Source organism: Felis catus, chromosome B3 (genome assembly GCF_018350175.1).
Source record: "Felis catus isolate Fca126 chromosome B3, F.catus_Fca126_mat1.0, whole genome shotgun sequence".
NCBI lineage: Eukaryota > Metazoa > Chordata > Mammalia > Carnivora > Felidae > Felis > Felis catus.
In genome coordinates, this window is record NC_058373.1 from 66,156,167 (window position 1) to 66,175,330 (window position 19,164).

The 19,164-nt window shown below is 39.4% G+C and overlaps 1 long non-coding RNA gene across 1 annotated transcript in view; it reads left to right on the plus strand.

Annotated features, from left to right (window-relative positions):
- LOC123385989 overlaps nt 1-3,320 on the plus strand; it is a 43,611-nt gene extending 40,291 nt beyond the window's left edge. The window contains exons 2-3 of the long non-coding RNA XR_006599346.1: nt 1,579-1,817; nt 2,872-3,320. This is a non-coding gene — a long non-coding RNA (uncharacterized LOC123385989). The remainder of the gene's footprint in view (nt 1-1,578; nt 1,818-2,871) is intronic.
- The last annotated feature ends 15,844 nt before the right edge of the window (nt 3,321-19,164 follow it).

Consider the following 19,164-nt stretch of genomic DNA (forward strand, 5'->3'; position numbering starts at 1 on the left):
GATATGCCAGTCACATGTATTTAGGTTTTTATGTTTACCTGTGTTGAGCGCTGAAGAGGGCTTTACACGGCATGGTATACGTTTACCAGATAAAATCACCATAGATTTGATAAGGTAGAGCCTGGACTTCAAAGCTATATAAAACAATTAGTTAGGTAGACAATTGTCTTTGGTAACCTAGATTATTCTGAGTTCTAGTCAAGTGACAGAAAAGCTTATTTGATTGTCCAATATTTGTTTCTCTCTGGCATAGTTGTCAACAATGATATTTTCCATTTTCTCTTTCTCAAATGGTCCAAACAGAGTGCATTAAATAGGTATGCAAATATCAGGAAAATCAGATGTTTACAAAATGAATTTTTTTGATCCTCACAGAGTAAATTATTCAGAGTGCGCAGTGCGCCCTAAAGCATGAATTTCCATACAATAGATTATAGGGTCTTTAAACAAACTCCCTCTGGTGTTGGACTTCGGACGGAAGTAAGCCCAAAGTCCTGACTGAGTTTGGGGATTAACCTGATGGAAATATTCTCCAGAACCCAGCTTGAGTGGAATGCCTCCCCATTCTGTTGGTCAGTGGCCTTTATAACACGGACATGGGAAAGAGGGTTGGGCATCTGGGTCATGCAGGTGGAAACAATTAAGATTCAAAATGGATTTTGAAAACTGATTTGCTTTTCTCTTTACTCGCCACATAAAAAGTAGTTCTAGGTTCCGAAAATCTCTCAACCACTCATTAAGTAAATGCATTTGTAGAACACTTGATATTTTATTGCTTATGATTTAAAAATCTACCTTCTATAACATATGGGATATGTATATATATACATCTGTAAACACACATATATGGTCAAATCTGTGTTTCACATCAAACATCTACTGTATGTTTCACTAGGGAGACAAGACCCATGTGTTTTGCAGAAGCTTTTAAAGCTGTTTCATTTATTTTATTAGCCTTTAATGAATGTAATTAGAACCCAAGTAATTAAATGCAATTGTGCTCAGTATGTTCCTGTTGTAAATTGCCCTAAACAATGTGCATCGTGTGAACAAATTTGTGGGATTAATCGAGGATAGATAATGTTTTTGGATAGTATTTCACACTAAACGGCCGCAGAGAGAAACAAAGAAGCTGGCGCAGTGTCATTAATCTTAGTCAACTGGCAGCTCTGGTGTAATTTGCATGACTTAGGCAGTGACACAGGATGAGGCTTGCTTGGGATGGGTGTTAGATCACTATGATACGTATGTATTTATTCCCCTTTAGTCTCCTGATTTATAAGCAGAAAGAAGTTTGCATGTGGAAATGGATAAAAACAACAGTGTTAATGGAAGGAGTTGTAGATTACCCGGATTATTACTGGCAATATATATGTTCTTTTGTTTTCATATTGAGTATTTCTGTTTTACGGTTGTTAAAAAGACATCTGTGAATCCCTATCAAGATGGAAAACAATTGCAAATATATTGTGGCTGGGTTAGTTAGGTAGACGTTTGTCTTAGGATGATACCAGTGGAAGACGTTTGGCTTCTTTTTTTCTCCTTTCATGTCTAATATACATTGATTCATTGCTTTAGGAACCTATCCGTTTGGGGAGAGGCACTTTTGAATTGCGTTACAGAAAACCTTCAAACTCCACTTATGAAAATATCATTTGGAAATAAGCACTTGGGAACATGGATACAGATGCAAATGCTTTCCTTTTTCATCCTAAGACGTAGACTGAGACTCTGAATTACAGAAACAATTAGATAAGACATTTGAAGAAAAGCACACAAATTGAGCTGCAAACGTCATAACAGATGACAAATAAAAGGTAAGTGAATTTAGGGAGTTTTGAACTGAAATGACCATGCCCCAGGGACCTAACAGACATGCTAATCTCAGCTTGCACAAATGTATCTGATGTTGATGAGCACTTGGCATAGACTTTGGTGTTCTTCCTCTTCTGATTGAGGTGAAGTTGCTGTCAAAGTTACCTATAAGGTACCAATTCGTTTTGAGGGCAGGACATAAAGCTATATTATCTTCGTAATGCGGTGATTACACAGAAGCTCTTTGTAAATATTTGCAAGGAAGGACTGTGTACAAAGAAATATATGAACTCAAAAGTAAGAAGAGGATATTCATTAATCAAAGAACTACATTTCACAATACATTTTAGGGTGAACTTTGCATAGTCTTCTCTGCACACAACTGTTTTATTTTGATGCCAAATTTCTTCAAAGTTTTCAAAAATGTTATAGTGCATCCTTCTGGGTTCAATTAAAAAAACACACTTTAGTGAGTTTTACCCTCAGCAAATGAAGATTTCTTTTGCCTTAGTAAATACATAGATTTGACTAAAACTTCCTGAAGCACAGAAACTTAGTATCTCTCCTCTCTCTTTCTCTTAAATCTATACAGGCCCTGAGGAGTGTGTCTGTGTGTGTGTGTGTAAAAGTATCTCATTTTATGTTCTTAATTCAGAAACATTTGAACAACAAAAATAATTAACAATTCATGAGCATAGATGACTCCTATTAATATGCCATTGACCTGCACACCCCTGTTCAACATTTAAAAACCCTAGGACAGTAATATCTATTATGAGGTCAGGCCTATTGATATAGTATTAAAATGAGTCATGTTTAATACAGTGCCTAGAAATGATCGTGTTAATGCAAAGACTAGCATGACAGCATAGCTAATAGTTAAAATGATACAGGACATTGTAAGGTTTTAATATTACACACGTCACCTGGAATAAGAGAAAACACAAAAACAGTTTAGTGTTGTTGTGTGTATTTTTCCCGACCAGTTGGACATTAGGATGAGGGGGAGGAAAATGTTTTCTATGGAGTTAACTCTTTTTTCCACAACTGTTACAGTTGCTTGAGGACCAATTTGATTTAACAGATCCAAAGGCGGTCTTTGAAACCCAGGCAGAAATATCTTTCCAGAAAGAATGTAAACTGGGAGCTCCTGAGCCGGGCATCATAACTGATCATCATCTGATTCAGTCAACGCGTTTCCTGAATGATCACCACTATTTCTATATACTCTCTTGTCCAAGTCAAAACTACACGTGTGGCAGAAGTAATTTGTCCAGAGTACTCCGAGAGAAGAATTTCTATTCAGTTGTGCGGAGTAAATGAAAGTAATTTACTGAAAGTCTTTGCCTGGTATTATTTTGGTATGCGGTCCAAGACATGATTAGAGGCACCTATACTTGCCAGATACACCATTAATTACTATGTCAAGTCTTCAATGAAGTCATGATTGATGCTATAAGTTTGTAGAATCTGACTTCCCTTGGAGCATTCGGTATCTTTTTGTACATATTACAGCATTTAACTTTACAATTTATACAGCATTGTATCTATTATTGACTTAAGTATTATTCACAGATTGTTACATCTTTGCATCTATGAGATGCTTCTAAAATTAAACCCAAAGGCTTACACATAGAATATAGACAGAGGGAAAAAGTTATTTTAAAAAATCTGAGTTGCATCTACATTAAGACTTGTTATAGAGACAGAAATTTGACACAATTAAAGCTATTGAAGTATCTGTACTTTAAAATTCCTGTTAAGATACTGAGAGAAAGAGATAAACCCATAAGGGTTCGTGTATTATAAACACATAGGTCTGGTTGAGAAGAGAGATCACATTTAAAAATATTTTTTTTAAATGTCTATTTATTTTTGAGAGAGAGACAGAACGCATGAGCAGGGGAGGGACAGAGAGAGAGGGAGACATAGAATCTGAAGTAGGCTCCAGGCTCTGAGCTGTCAGCACAGAGCCTGACGCGGGGCTTGAACCCACAAGCCATGAGATCATGACCTGAGCTGAAGTTGGGCGCTCAGCCGACTGAGCCACCCAGGGGCCCCGAGAGATCACATTTTTAAAAGAAATGCCAAAAACTAATTGCTATGAAATCTACTTAAAAGTTTTTTTGAAATCTACTTTTTATTACTGGCATTCTCTATAACTCAAACTTTTGGTCCCATAATTTCCTATCTACAAAATGGATAAAGTTACTTCAAAAGAATTTAGAAATATGCATATGAGAAAGGACATATATTTGTAGAGGCTAGGGTTCGATGGAAAAGTAGTATTGTTAGTTAATGATCCTCCAATGGAAACCCTGAAAGTACCCTGCTTGCTGAGTCTAGGACTCGGGTTCAAATATTAGTTTTGCTGCATACAAGATGTGTGATCTTAGGCACTCCATCTGTGTGTTCTTATCCCTCACAAAGGAATGATATGATTGACTCTAAACCAGGTTTTGTACACAGCTCCTTAGTTGGACTCAGAGCCTAAAACTTAGATGCTGTATATGCTGGAGGCATATTACTTCCCTCCCAACGCACTTATTGCCTTCGGAGCTTGAACTGGGTACCCCGTTAGCAAGGGTAGACACTCTGTAGTGACAAGCAGAGATAAGCATGTAATAGTTGAATCTACAGAAGTTTATCAGCCTTGGGTAAATGTTCAGGGTAGCTCTTCTCCACAGAGTCATTCAGGGACCCAGGTTCCTTTTACTTTGTGTCTCTGTCATCCCCAAGGTCCTCATTTACCATTTGAAACTGACTGGCAGAAAGGGAAATAGCATGAAGGATCACACCGCAGGGGAGTTGTTACAGGCCGAGCCTCAAAGTGACATACATCGCTTCCGCTCAAATTCTACCGGTGAGAACTTCATCATGGGACCAAACTCTAACTTCAAGGGAGGCTATGAAATGTTGTCTATGTGCTTGCAGAAAAATAAAATGGATTTGAATGGATAGCAGTGGTCTTTGCACCAAGCAATAGCCCTTTTCCTGAAGTCTACATACCTGCATTTATAAATTCATATAGAGGTGAAACAGTCTTTTTGGGGAAAAAAAAAGGGATCTTGGATCTTTTATTCTCAATCCCCACCTAAGCTTTAAGATTGTTAAGAACACATTTAATGAACTGTGAAGGCTCAGATCAAGACTGTATTTCAGGAAGAAAAATGCACTCTCTTAGAGAAAACCTTTGTAAGGAGTTCAGATCTAGAAGCCAGAAGTCCTTGTGGTGGTCTCCATATTACAGTTCTTAACTGGGCTTAACTATTTCCATTTCGACCTACATGGCTACAGTCATGGCAAAGCCATGGCGCCAGTAGTCTGGGTCTGGGTGGATTTTGGTGCCAGGCATAAACTGTCTAGATTTAGTCACCCTGTGGACCTTTTGGTGTAAAGTGTGTGGGAAATGTGCTCAGGGGTCTTGTAATTAGGAGTGTTAATGTACATTAGCATCATTTGAAACCACACACCGGTAAGTGTTAAGCACACATGTTAACCTCATTAACCATTTAGCGACTGCAAAAATATAAGCATTTAGCATATTATTCGCAGTATCGGTCTCTTAGAAACCTAAGATTTCTAAAACGTGATTAAGCAGTGCGCTCTGGACAATAACAATCAGTAGTCATTAAATAGTCTTGAAGCACCCTTCCAGTTCTGGAATTTTTTTTGGTGAAGATCCTTAAGAATTTACTGTAAGATTTGAGAGTTTGGAGCGGGTACTAGGCAGGAACATCATCAAAGTTGCATCTAAGGACAGTAGTATGTGTGGCAGAGTGAAGAAAAACTGGGTGGAGATGGGGGTGGGGGTGGACAGGGGGGTGGCCCAGCGGTGCTGGCCAGAGGCAGAAACAACAAATAAGAGTCCCCTCAGGTGGAATTTCTGGCAGGAGATTTGCACAGAGAAGTGACAGCAAATACAGGATCAAGCAACCAAGGCAGGGGCATGGTATCAGTAGCACCAGGGAGAGCTCCCGTGGTCTCCCTGATCCTTGGAAGGCAGGAAACAAGCACTTTGCATTTATCCCTGGTCTCCTCCCCTTAGGTCCACCCTCACACAGATCAGTTAGGTGGTGTAAGTGCCCAGGTCAGTTAAGGAAGTTACTGATCGAAGAGAAAGAAGACTGCATTTTTGTGGAATAAGGGATGCTAACGACCTGTCTGAAATCAAGGCCATATCACCTCCGTGGACTGAAGCTTAGATGGCATTTGCCCCCCCACCCAGTGAGCTCTGTGAGAAACAACTGCTGTGTTTTCTTTGTCTCACTATCTTCCTGGATCGTGAACAGGGGCCCCAGCAACATAAATGTTGGCAAACATTGCCTTCTCTTTTCCTTGCCTTGTGCCTTCTGGAACAAGTGGGCTGCCACAGGCCCAAAGTTGCTAACCAGAGACAGGATCAGAGGAGAATTTGCCTTCAATGAAGGCAAATTTAGAAAATGCTTTCCCAGGGAGAAAAGGATCTTAGTCTGATTTCAGTCCCAGCGGATGCAAGAAAGTATACTTGAGCTATAGTTCAGTTTAATGCATCTGTCCTATAATATTTCTGTGCTAAGTTCTTTGCCACCAATGTGGGGACAGCAGTGACAGAGGAATCCACCTCCCCTCCCACCAGCCTCTAGAAAATAAACAGTTCCCTTTGTGGCTCTGGTTGTGGGCGGGCATTTGCCCCCACCTTGATTTTCCTGGCCTTAAGTGGGGGGATTTCTCTCCCACTTCCGTCCATCTGTATGGGAGAGGCAGGAAAATAGCCCCCAATACTTGTGTGGCAGCCATTGCTTACTAGAGGATGACCTGAAGTAGGAGGTTTCTATTCGTAGGGCTAACTAAACTTTTACAGAACACAGGCCTGCTTTTAGTATCAGACTAGACCACTACTGTCATTTTAATAAAATAGTTTAGTGGCTTGAAGGAATAATTTTTGCTGTTTGGTGGTTCCTTTGAGTTGGTTCTTCCAAATTTGCAGAAGCTTGTCAGTAATGGAAGTCTACTTCGAAGCCCACAGTTCTTTCTTCCAACTTTCTCTTTTCTGGACTTCTATAACATACATGCCCGATTTTCCTGTTACCATGCATGACATTCTAGGTTGGATTTTTTTTCAAGCATACACCCCCCAATATTGGGCCATTAGATTTTGAAATTTCCCCAAACTGACTGGAATGTTACCTTATTTTTCGTCTTCCTTTCTGATCTTGTTCATACCCCCTACCCCTATATGGCACCAAGTGCTTTGTTATAATCAAACGTCTCCCATATTTTTGTCTCTAGCTCAGACTTCCTTTCTGGGTTCAATATCCATATATCAAACTGTCTACTCTGCTTTCCTAAGCAGACATATCAAAAGCACCTCAAAGTCAAGGCATTCGAGACAATTCAGAATCCAGCCCTCTTCCTGGGACTGTTTCTTCTCCTTCCTGTGTTTCTCATTTCAGTGAACCTATAACCAGTGGGCATAAAAATGGAGGTTGTCCTACACACCTCAATTTCTCTCTCTCTTCTTATCCAATTCATGTCTGAGTTCTGTCAATGACCTCTTAAGATCCCTCACTTCTTTCCCTCTCGATTGTTAGGTGATCTACCCCTGCACCCCCCTCCACCATAGTTCCGATATGTACTCTGCCAGCCTGCACTCCTGTCCCCAAATCTTATATAATTATCTTCCCACTTACAGCCCGAGTAGACTTTTTGAATCGCATATCCTCTTGACTCCACTCTGCTCAAAACCATTTGGTGGTTTTTCACTACTCTTGGGACAAAGACTAACATCTCTAGCATGGTTTATAAGGCTCTGTGTGATCTGGTAACACACCCTACATCTAGCCTATTCTTGTAGCTTGTGGCTCCTTTCTTGTTACACACAACATCTTTCCTATACTTAAGAAGCTGGGCAACTTGGTGGCTCAGTCGGTTAAGCCTCTGACTTTGGCTCAGGTCATGATCTCACGGTTTGTAGGTTTAAGCCCCATGTGGGGCTCTGTGCTGACAGCTCAGAGCCTGGAGCCTGCTTCGGATTCTGTGCCTCCCTCTCTCTCTGCCCCACACCCACTCATGCTCTGTCTCTCTGTGTCTCTCAAAAATGAATAAACGTTAAAAATTTTTTTAAATAAATAAAACATTAAAAAAACTATTTCTTTTTTTTATTAAAAAAAATTTTTTTTCAACGTTTATTTTTGGGACAGAGAGAGACAGAGCATGAACGGGGGAGGGGCAGAGAGAGAGGAAGACACAGAATCGGAAACAGGCTCCAGGCTCTGAGCCATCAGCCCAGAGCCCGACGCGGGGCTCGAACTCACGGACCGCGAGATCGTGACCTGGCTGAAGTCGGACGCTTAACCGACTGCGCCACCCAGGCGCCCCCAAAAAAACTATTTCTTTAAAAAAAAAATAAAGATTTTTTCCCCCCTGACTGAGAAGTAGGGATTTTACAAAACCACACTGAGATACCACCTACACCAGTCAGAGTGGCTAAAATGAACAACTCAGGAGACTATAGATGCTGACAAGGATGTGGAGAAACGGGAGCCCTCTTGCACTGTTGGTGGGAATGCAAACTGGTGCAGCCGCTTTGGAAAATAGTGTGGGGATTCCTCAAAGTATTAAAAATAGAATTACCCTACAACCCAGCAATAGCACCACTAGGAATTTATCCAAAGGACACAGGAGTGCTGATTCATAGGGGCACATGCACCCCAACGTTTATAGCAGCACTTTCAACAATAGCCAAATTATGGAAAGAGCCCAAATGTCCATCCACTGATGAGTGGATAAATAAATTGTGGTTTATATATACAATGGGACACTACTTGGCAATGAGAAAGAATGAAATCATGCCATTTGCAACGACGTGGATGGAACGGGAGGGTATTATATTAAGTGAAAGAAGTCAGTCAGAGAAAGACAGATATCATATGTTTTCACTCATATGTGGAACTTGAGAAACTTAACAGAAGACCATGGGGGAAGGGAAGGGGGAAAAATAGTTACAAACTGAGAGGGAGGCAGACCATAGTTAAATACAGAGAACTGAGGGTGGGTGGGGCAGGAGGAGAGGGGAAAATGGGTGATGGGCATTGAGGAGGGCACTCGTTGGGATGAGAACTGGGTGTTGTATGTAAGTGATGAGTCACGGGAATCTACCCGCGAAACCAAGAGCACACTTTACACACTGTATGTTAGCCAATTTGACAATAAATTATATTAAAAAAAAAAAAGAAGTAGTGATTTCAAAAGAAAATCTCAGGACTTTCAGTTGGTGCACTGATGTGCATGTAACTTAGTGTCTTCGTTCAGCATCATCCCTTAAATTGTATTTATCTCACCAAGGTTTTCCCATCAGTTATTATTTCACAGTTTTTGGAAACATCTTCCAACAGAAGTTCTGTCTGAGTCAGTCTTCACAAGCCATGATCACACTCATCTTTCACCCAGGGCACACCTCTTAGATTCATTTAACTACATCTAACACATTTACTCCTACAACAAGCTGTGTGGGATTATCAAAGATAGTCACTCAAGCAAGTAAATTTCTGACTAGTCATTTTGTGCCCAACACCTTGAATAACTGGATGCTGCTTTTCTCGAAAGGCTGAAGGCATGTGGTGCTTGGTGACAGAATTTTCAGTTTTGTATTAGACCATGCCAGGCAGCAGATGGCACGGGTCATCATAAAATTTATCTTTGATTCTGTTTCATTGTTTGCTAATATCACCATAATATTTGTGAAATGGCTCACCATTATGCTCATTTTTTCTGTTTCCTTCTTTAAAAACCTGTAAAGCCCTGTGATGGTGATACAGGGCAATAATTGTTTCCTGCATTTTCATTGGTACAGTCCTTACTCTGTCTTTTTTCTTCCCTGTCAAGGGCTTGGAGAGCATATCTGCAAAGAAATCACCTTATAATATATGAATGTCTATTCATCCACTCAACCATCCATCCATCCATCCATCCATCATCTATTGTCTCGTATCTCTTCTTCCTTCTTCTTCCCTGACATTCATTTAGAGTAATTCCATCCTCTTGTTTCTTACTTCATACAGTTTCCCTGGAACTGACCCTATGCTCAGTTCTTTGGGTTCATTTTGCAAAGGAATCCGATAATGGATTTCAAACCCTTGACCACAGAGATCGCTTCAAGCAGGTTACAAAGCTCAATACAGGACCGTAATGTTTAGGTTCAGAATTTTTATATTTTAAAAACCATTGGGAAAAAAAAAATGTGTGCGTGTGTATACACGTGTGTGTGTTAAGAGGCTTGCTGAGAGGAGAGATTCAGGGCCTGGGAGCTGCTGAAGCCACCTCATCACCAAAACTGAAGAGCTGCATCGCCTGATGATGAAGCCGAAGCTGAAAGAAGCAGAACCAAGTGATAGTGTGAACTTGAACCCTGATTTTAACACTTGAGGTCCTGGATCCAGTTGAACACGAGCCAGCTTTGCCTCTGGAACTCTCAATATATGTCTCTGTTTTGTTCACTGGATTAAGCCAGTTTGATTTTTTTCCCCATTGCAACCAAAAGTGTCCTGGTTAATCTATTTCGTTTTCATCAAGCTAAAGTGGTTGCTACCCTAAAGACACCGAGAGAGAAAATACATTCTAGCTGTCAAATTGGCCATAGGAGGTAGCAAGTCTCCTAGAAGAATGTCTAGAGCCAGGCATTTGTTTGACAGTGATGCTGACCCCAGGACGGCAAGCATCAGATCATCTGCCATGCAGACGGCCCTTTTAAGCCCCATCAGTTCCTGAAAATCTATGATACCAAAGGCTGGACTGTTACATTCTTGTATATTAAGGGGACGTATCTTGGTGACTGGCTTTCGAAGATGTTTATGGAGTAGAAATCTAAAGTTTTGGGTATCTAAAGTGTCCCTGGAGTTTTAGATTTATTTCCCCTACTGTTATTTCAACATATGGTGTGCTTTTGTTTCAGTGTACTTCCTCTCCTTTGCCTGGGCAGTCTGAGGCATCGTGATCTCATCTAGATGCTGCTAGTACTCTGGAGTTCTCTGAGAGGGTCAGGGCCGTGCCGCTGAATCCGTGAGCTGCCCCTAGGTTTCGTAGAACACTGCTTACACAGCCACATTTTCTTAAAAGGAGTTTTAGATCTTAAAAGGTATAACATTATAGCACTTTCTCTTACCCTTCCAAAAAACATCTTTTTGTTCAGAATCTTACAAGTCTTACATGCTCATTGAAGGGCATTTTCATCTAAAGTTAAAAGTTAACATTTATAACCCTTTTACTTAGAGATACCCGCTATCAAAAATTGTCGCACGTTTTAACCCTTCTTTATTTTCTTTAAGTATGAAAGCATTCACATTTTACAGTAGATGTAATTTTTTCCCGATTTTTTTACACTTGACATTTTATTAAATATTTTCTCATCTCCCCACAGCTTTTCAGAATTTGAACGACTGTACAATTGCCCCCTTCTTGTGTGTTCCACATGTGTTTGGCCATTACCCCAATGTTGTACCCTGTTAGTTCCCAACTAATTTTAAGAGGTAGTTGTCCACGTAAGGTTCACTGTTTTCACATAATAAAATCTGTGCTCAGAATTTTAGAAATGGTGTGTGCCCTGTATAAGGATTGCTTTCCTAAGCATTCATTTGTTATTAATTTATGTGTTTGTAATTTTTGAGTGCCTACTACGGGTACGGCATCGTCTCCCTAGACATTTTTCACAGACCGAGAAAATTATGCTTTAGAACATTTGTTTAATGATAGCTAAATTTCACACTTGCAAAATTACAAAAAGCTGTGTAAAGATTCAAGGGTCTTTGAAGCCATCTTTGGTTCCACTTACTTGTCATTATTTAATCAGAAAAGAGCCTTATTGGGACACATATGGTGTAAATAGTTCAAAAGATATTTGGATGTTTTCATGACAGAGGGTTTTCTTACACTTCAGCCCTTAGAATGTTGCATTTTATTTTTCCACAGCTATGCCCTTTTTTTGAAGGTGGTATGTCATTTTTTTTTTTTAAACCAGAAATTAGCCCTATTTTTCCCCTCTCTTTCCACAGGAAAATTTTCTTTTGTATGGAATTCTTCTGGTTTGCAGTACTGTGTGTGTTTGTAAAAGAAATATGCATGTTTTTAAAAGTTCCATCACACAAGAGAGAACTTGTTTCTTCTGCTGATTTGAATGGAATTGAACTTTAAAAGAACAGGTCTATACATACACAACTTAGAAACCTTAAAACACTGCATGAAAGGAAAAGTCCTGATTATCCCACCAAATGTTTGCTGAAGAGGTTCAACGGGGGACTGAATGACAATGACAGAAAACATTTGAACTCCGCTAAATACCTCTCGAGCTGTCCTGCATTTATCGAAGGTAAGTGAAACTTGGTTGATTTCATCTCGTAGGGGGCTTTATTACCTCTACTTCTGAGCATAAATTATTCTGAATTTTAATTTCAGGTTTGGGGTTTGATACATTCTCAGACTAAAATCAACATGTTTCTCTCTTCTAAGAAGTCGCTTTTGCATACCATTTGGAGACTCATGAATTACAGATGTAAAGCTGAAAAATAAAAGGCGAGACAAACTCCCTAATACCCCGGGAGAATTTTTGCCGACTTTGAGATTTTGCTGTGAAGAACTTGCTTCTTTTTCGTCTGGTATAGCTGGAATGAAATGTACACGGCAGCCTGGCCACCCTGCTGCCGAAGTAACGTTCGTTCATAGTCTGGGAAGAGATACTGTCTCACTTCCCTTCTCTTCCTCTCTTTTAAACTTCTCCTGGATCGCCTATGGGCTACTTAAAGTAGATCCACTTACAACCTCATGCGGGGCCTTTATAAACTGCCGTCCTTATACCCAACCTCACTTTTATTCTCAGCGGCTCTCACCTGGCCCCGATTTGAAGATAATGAGACCTCCCTTTATATTCATTTAGAAGCTGAGTTTTGCCCTTGATGTTACATTTTATATTGATTATCAATTAACTTTTAAGTTGCAGTTAAGCTTAAGTACTTTTTACACATAGGGAATACAGCACACGCTGACTTTTTTTTTTTTTTTTTTTTTTAACAGAAGCTTCCCTGAGGGCAACATTTCTATTCAATTGCAGTATATCATATGAGTCTTTTATGGCATCTTCAGTTTGGGGACAAGTATATTCAATCTGATTTGTCCAACTTTATTTATTATGCCATAAAGTTTACTTTCAACAGTTAAAATGCTCTTCTTGATATCTAGGTATTTAATGCTGGATATCATGCTATCATTGAAGAATCAAAAGTTATGGAATAGGAATTAGTTCTGGGTTCTGTGTTGACAGATGTGTACTTTCACCACTGACTGGCTTTATGACTGTGTTCAAATCAATTAATCACACTGTGTCTAATGTTATTTGAACGTGAGGCAATGTTATTCTATCTTTATAGAGACCTCGAGTCTTTCCTTTGGATCATACTCACCTTTATAGATTCTCACTGATGGCTGCCCCAATTTTATTCCTACTGTACGTTTTCGAAGTTTTGGTCTATGCAGTAGTCTAAATTTTATGATACGAAATTAGTGGCAACTCAACATGGGAATATTTTTCCATCTGTTGACTGTGCCTCTTAATAGTGATAGAAATAACTATTAAATACGTAATTGTAAGTAACTTATTCAAGACCCACTACTATTAATTCATGAAGCCATGATTCAGATGCCAACTGCTGGCCTCCAGACTTTGAGTTCTTTATCTATTGTCTATAACTACAGATGTACCAAGTGTATCTATTCACCTATAACTTTTAAAGTAGTTTTTACTTAACTGTTTCCAAAAAGGAGTTGGTGCAGCTTTCCATAAAACATCAACACGCAAGACAGTTAAAAATTAGGGTAAAACAAGGGATCGCAAACATAGAAAAATGGAGTGAAATTATGATAATTGAAAACTAAAACCTTCACTACACTGATTACTGCAATAGTGATTCAGGAGTGCTCATTATAGACAAGGCAAAAAGGGAAAATGTGACGGGTTATATGGCTTTCATTTAATACAAGAAAATATTTATGTATTCCTCAGCAGGGGCAAACTTTGATACTAAATTCCAACAATTTATAACATGAATCCTTTACTCTCTCCTTTATTTGTTCATCCAACAACTATTTGTTGAATGCCTTTCGTGGCTTCAGTATTATGCCTGTCGCTAGGGACTCAGTGGCGAGCAAAATAGTTTTCTGTCCTTATGGAGAGTACAATAGTGAAGAAAATGGCCATGGGTCCTTACATTAGTTTGTAATTACAAAGCGAGATCATTGCCATGTGAAAAGAAGGCCGGTGCTATGAAAGCATATAACAAAAGAATATGAGCTAGACTTGGGTTTTAGGAGAGGTTTCCCCGAAGAAGTGATGTTAGAGCCGAAATCTCAAGGATCCGCGGAAGCTATTTAGATGCTTCCTTTCGAGGTGCTTCCCATAGACAAGCAGCATGGGCGCCAGCTGGGAGCTTCTTAGAGACGCAGAATCTCACGCTCCAGCCTGGACCTATGACGCAGAACCTACTTCTGTTTTAACAAGATCCATAGGTAATTCCTTTGAACAGTAAAGTTTGAGAGGCCATGATCTGGGGGAAGGGGTGAGATGAAACAAAGGGAACAGCGTGTTCAAAGGCTCAGTGGTAGAGAGGAGGATTGAGGAATTAAAATATAGGCAATGTGGCTGCGGTCTAGGTAGCAAAAGGAGAGGGGATTGGCATGAGGAGGTAGTGGAGATCTGTGTGTGCTGGGACCACTCAAAGCAGAACTTTGTAGGCCTGAGAGACCCGAGATCTTTGAAGATTTCTGAGCAGAAGAAGAAGATCATCAGATCTGTATTTGGAAAACATTACCCCGCAGTATAGACCAGACAGTATTTGGAGTGGAAGCAGAGGGCCGTTGAGGTGGCTATTATGGTGTCTGGGTGAAAGATGATAGTGTGGAGATGGTGAGAAGTAGACAGATTTGAGAGACATGCAGTGGATGAAATTAACGGGCTTTGATAATAGTTTTAATATGAGGGCGAAGGTGAGTGAGAGGTCAAGGATTACTCCTAAATTTCAAACTTGCCCCTTCCGGATACATAAAGATATTGAGATAAGGAATCTCTGAACGACTACTAGATTTGTAAGGGAAATAACCAGCTGGGTCTTAGATATGTTGAATTTCAGGTGTCACCGAGGCAGTGTGGAGATAGATATCGAAGAGGTCGTTAGAAAAGTGGGTTCCGACTGGTCTGGATTAGACATACACATTTGGGAGTCAGATTAACATGTTGGATAATTAACGTAGGGAAGATGCAAATGCAAAAAAGTTTTTCGTTGTACTATCTCTTGTATGGAATTCCAATAACCCTAGCTAATTTAATGAGAGCGATTTTACAGACTGTCAAATTCATATAGTCCAGCTCTACTCTTTTCTGTTTAAAGTAGGTTCTGGAATAGAATTTAGATAATCTGAGAGAAATGGAGAGTCAATATATTTTTTAGACTTTCTCAAATACTGATTGTCTTGACCATGCTTTGGCAGAAGGTGGATGGAACTCACTTAAAAATTGAATTCCATGTGCTGTAAGCATGAATATTATATGTTGCCAATTGCCTGGTCTATAATAGACCCACAATAATATTTGAATTGCTGATTGTTGAAGTGAGGGCTGTATATTTTAGATATCTGACTCGCGGGTGGTAAAGCTGGTATTCCATTATGAAAATTAATGAGCCTGATAAACCTTCCCTTTCAAATAGAGTGTCATCCTACCTCTGTGCAGAGAAGGGCGGCAGAAATGTATCCGGGCTGGGCCAAAGCTAATCTCTAATATATCTTTGATTCTGCTCAAATCCATGGACAAACATAAGTAGTGCGGAAGGTATAATTTGACTGGAAAATTGAAGTATAGATTTTATCAATCAACTGAATTAGTCATGAAAATATAAATGTGACTTGTATAGAGTAAGTTTTCCCGGCTGCACAATATATACCCAAGAGGTTTAATAAATTAACCCATTGCATGGAAGGAGGAGCCAGAATCAGGGGTAATTATAGAAATTTCTAACAACTGGTGTAGTAAAGGCACAAACCAGTAAGAAAAGACGTCAGTCATGTTGCTGAAGCTGTTGGCAGGCATAACGTGAATGAGTTTGGTGGTAGGTATTCTGGGGATGAGGAGCCAGGGTGGTAAAATCATGGTCCTCGAGGAGGAAGAGCAGGTTGTGCGATGTGAATAGCAGTATTTCACTATTTTAACAGTCAACATGGCCTGTTCTGTTATCTCCTGGCTGAATACCAGCCCTTCCTGAAATGTAAGTTTCATTTGAAAAGCAAGAAATGAAGCCAGTAATTTTTTTTTTGAAACTGATTTTTTTAAAAGTTTATTTATGTATTTTAAGAGACAGAGCGGGGGAAGGGCAGAGAGAGAATCTCAACCAGGCTTCTCGCTGTCAGCGCAGGCCGATGCAGGGCTAAACCTCACAAACTGGAAGATCGTGACCTGAGCCGAAATCAAGAGTCGGACGCTTAACCGAATGAGCCACCCAGGCACCCCCCAAGCCACTAATCTTTGGTTGGAGCATGGCTGATATTTTGTTATTATTTTTCACTGATGATTAACCAATAGGTTCATCTTCTTTTTAAGCCATAAGTAATAGAAGAAATGACTGGTCTTCGTTGTCATTGGCAGAGGGCAATAATGTGACACATCCTAACGGAATTTTTTATTTATAAGTAAGAAAGGAGGGGAAGGGGTAAGATAGAGACCAGTTGTGCACCATTATACTTAGAATATGGTCTTTCAAATGACTCATCCCACTGCCTTTGATTCTGGGAAGGGTTTTACGGTATAGGCTCTGAGAAAGCATTGAGTCAGGGCTCTTAGTTGAGATTATATGATTTTAGAGGATGAGACAGCACAGCTTGAAATAATCCTGCCATAGAAAGCTTATTTTCCTGACCACTCACTATCTTGGGGCTAAAAGAAGAGTCAAATACACAAGAAAGAACTATTGGCTGAGTTCAGGTCCTTGAAGCCCAGCTTTCTCTTCCTTGATGCTGAAGTGCGTCTCAGACCCCACACTCTTTTGCCACCTTCTCTGTCCAGCTTTCTGCCTGTGTTCTGTGTTCTTAACTATGTTTCCCATACCATATTGTGAATTCACCTCAGTGTCGGAAATATGCTTTATCTTTAATAATTAAAATAATCTCTGATTATTTTTACCAAGTGAGAGTTAAAACTCAGGTTCATCACTTATGAACATTGCCTGGGGCTTGATCAATTGGAACATTATCAGCCAGGCCACTTTTCCTAGACTCTGTCTTAATGACTACTTTGCCACTTCTACCTTTGGGGGAATATCTATCAAAAATGATGCTGTGATAGTTCGCACTGCCCTTTAAACATTGGTTTAATGCCAGGCTTTCGTTAAATGCCAGTCCTGCCCAGATAACCAGATTCATCGGCTCTGAAGACTTGATCTGACTGATTTAAAAACAAAAATATACTAAATCATGGTCCCTAGAACCGTATATTGGTACAAAGAATAACATGTGATTAGCACATAGGTTGTAGTTTAGTGCTTTTCCTTTGTTTGTTTGATGAGTGGTGTGGATTCCATGAAGAAGGATAATCTCAGGATGGAGGTTTAAGAAAAGAACAGGATCTCCTTCCACTTGTTGCCCTGAAAAAGATTCATTATGGGAGTCTGGCTGTATCTTGTCTCCAGTCCATCTTATTCTTAGTAATAGATAATAATGGTTATACTTATGAATGCTTATGCATAGTTCTATCATAATCCCAAATTACTGAATGTTTCAGTGTTAAAATCATCAGTATTGAAATAGCCTCATTGTTTTCACTTCCAGCTTCAAAGCTTTGAGATACAGTTTTTTGTAACCGAGACTTTGCTTTGCTTTCCTCAAATAACCAAACCTTAAATGAGGGAACATCTCCGTTTCTTAAGAACCAAGAGATGCAATGAGCATACTTTCATATGCAAATACATGTCAAACATAAACTTGGAAGGATTATTCCATTTGTATGGCATGTAATAGGAAATTATGACCTTCAGATAATCTCAGAATTGAGCTAAATTTCATCCTTATCCCCCAAAGAATGGGAATGGTCCTAAAAATTCTCCTGTTTAGTAAATCCCCATGAGACATTTATCGCTGATCTCATGGAGGGGTGGCTTTAATAGAGCCAAATAGTCAGTTTAGTGTTGCCTGAGAGAGAAAACAAAGATCTCATTCAGTACAAGGTATTACAGTATTGAAAGTGTGTAATTACCTTCTGTAGGACGTTACACATTATTTCTCTTACTGTTGGAAACATTTGAAATAGAGGCTAATTTATTGCATCCTCAACTCTTGTCAGCTTTGTAAAATTCTGTTGTTTCGTTTTCCAGATAATTTTTCCTTGTAAAACTTTCTTTCCTTTGTCTCCTAATAAATATGCCCTTTCTAAATCTTTTTTCTTTGAAAATGGAAAGACTAAAAAGGACTACTTTTGTAATTAAAAGTCATTTTAAAATAACCTCAAAAGATTGTTTCTAGATATCAAAACATCTTTATGGTCCCATTTCTGTGGCAAGAAAGACAAGCAACTGGGATCCTGTACATTCTACTGTAGTCTACGTTAATTACCTTCTATTAAAAAATGACAAAGACCTTTTTGAAAGGGAGTCTGGCACTCTTTCCACAGAAATGATGGCAGACACCCTACTTTGCTGATTTCTTGACACTTCTAATTACCTGTATTCATTTGAAATCGTTCCCTTTGTAGAGAGTTATTGGCATGATTTTCTGAGAACAAGAGGAAAATGGAAAACATTTTAGCAAGTTAAGGAAAAAAAAATCAACAGTATCATTGTTTGCCGCTTTTGTTGAAACTACCTACACGAGTCATTTGAGGGACATGAAGGTAAATGAAAGGTTATACTTTGCCCTGCACGTTGTTGCTGGTATTTGTAATGTCAATAACTGTAGAAGGTTGTCAGGAAACTGGAGAGATAAAGGTCAATAGCAATGACAAATATATCATTGTATGTGTTTGAATATGCAATATCAGCCTAATCTGCCAGTGGAGGCTTTCACACCCTGGAAGTATCAATCAGGTGCTATATGAAACCCATCTATTGTTCTCTAGTCTCCTAGACTGTGATGGGGAGATCCCAAGATTGAAAACCCATCAGAGATTTTTTGGGGGGGTGGCGTCATAGTCATTGCTGACTACACACATAAATGCTCATTATTCCTTTTAGAGTTTAGTATATTAACAGTTACTCAGTTTCTCAGATGGCTTCATTGGTGGCGAAATGAAACATTTTCCTATCACCAAAATGGGAAGACTCAATTCAGTTTTGTATATCACTGCAG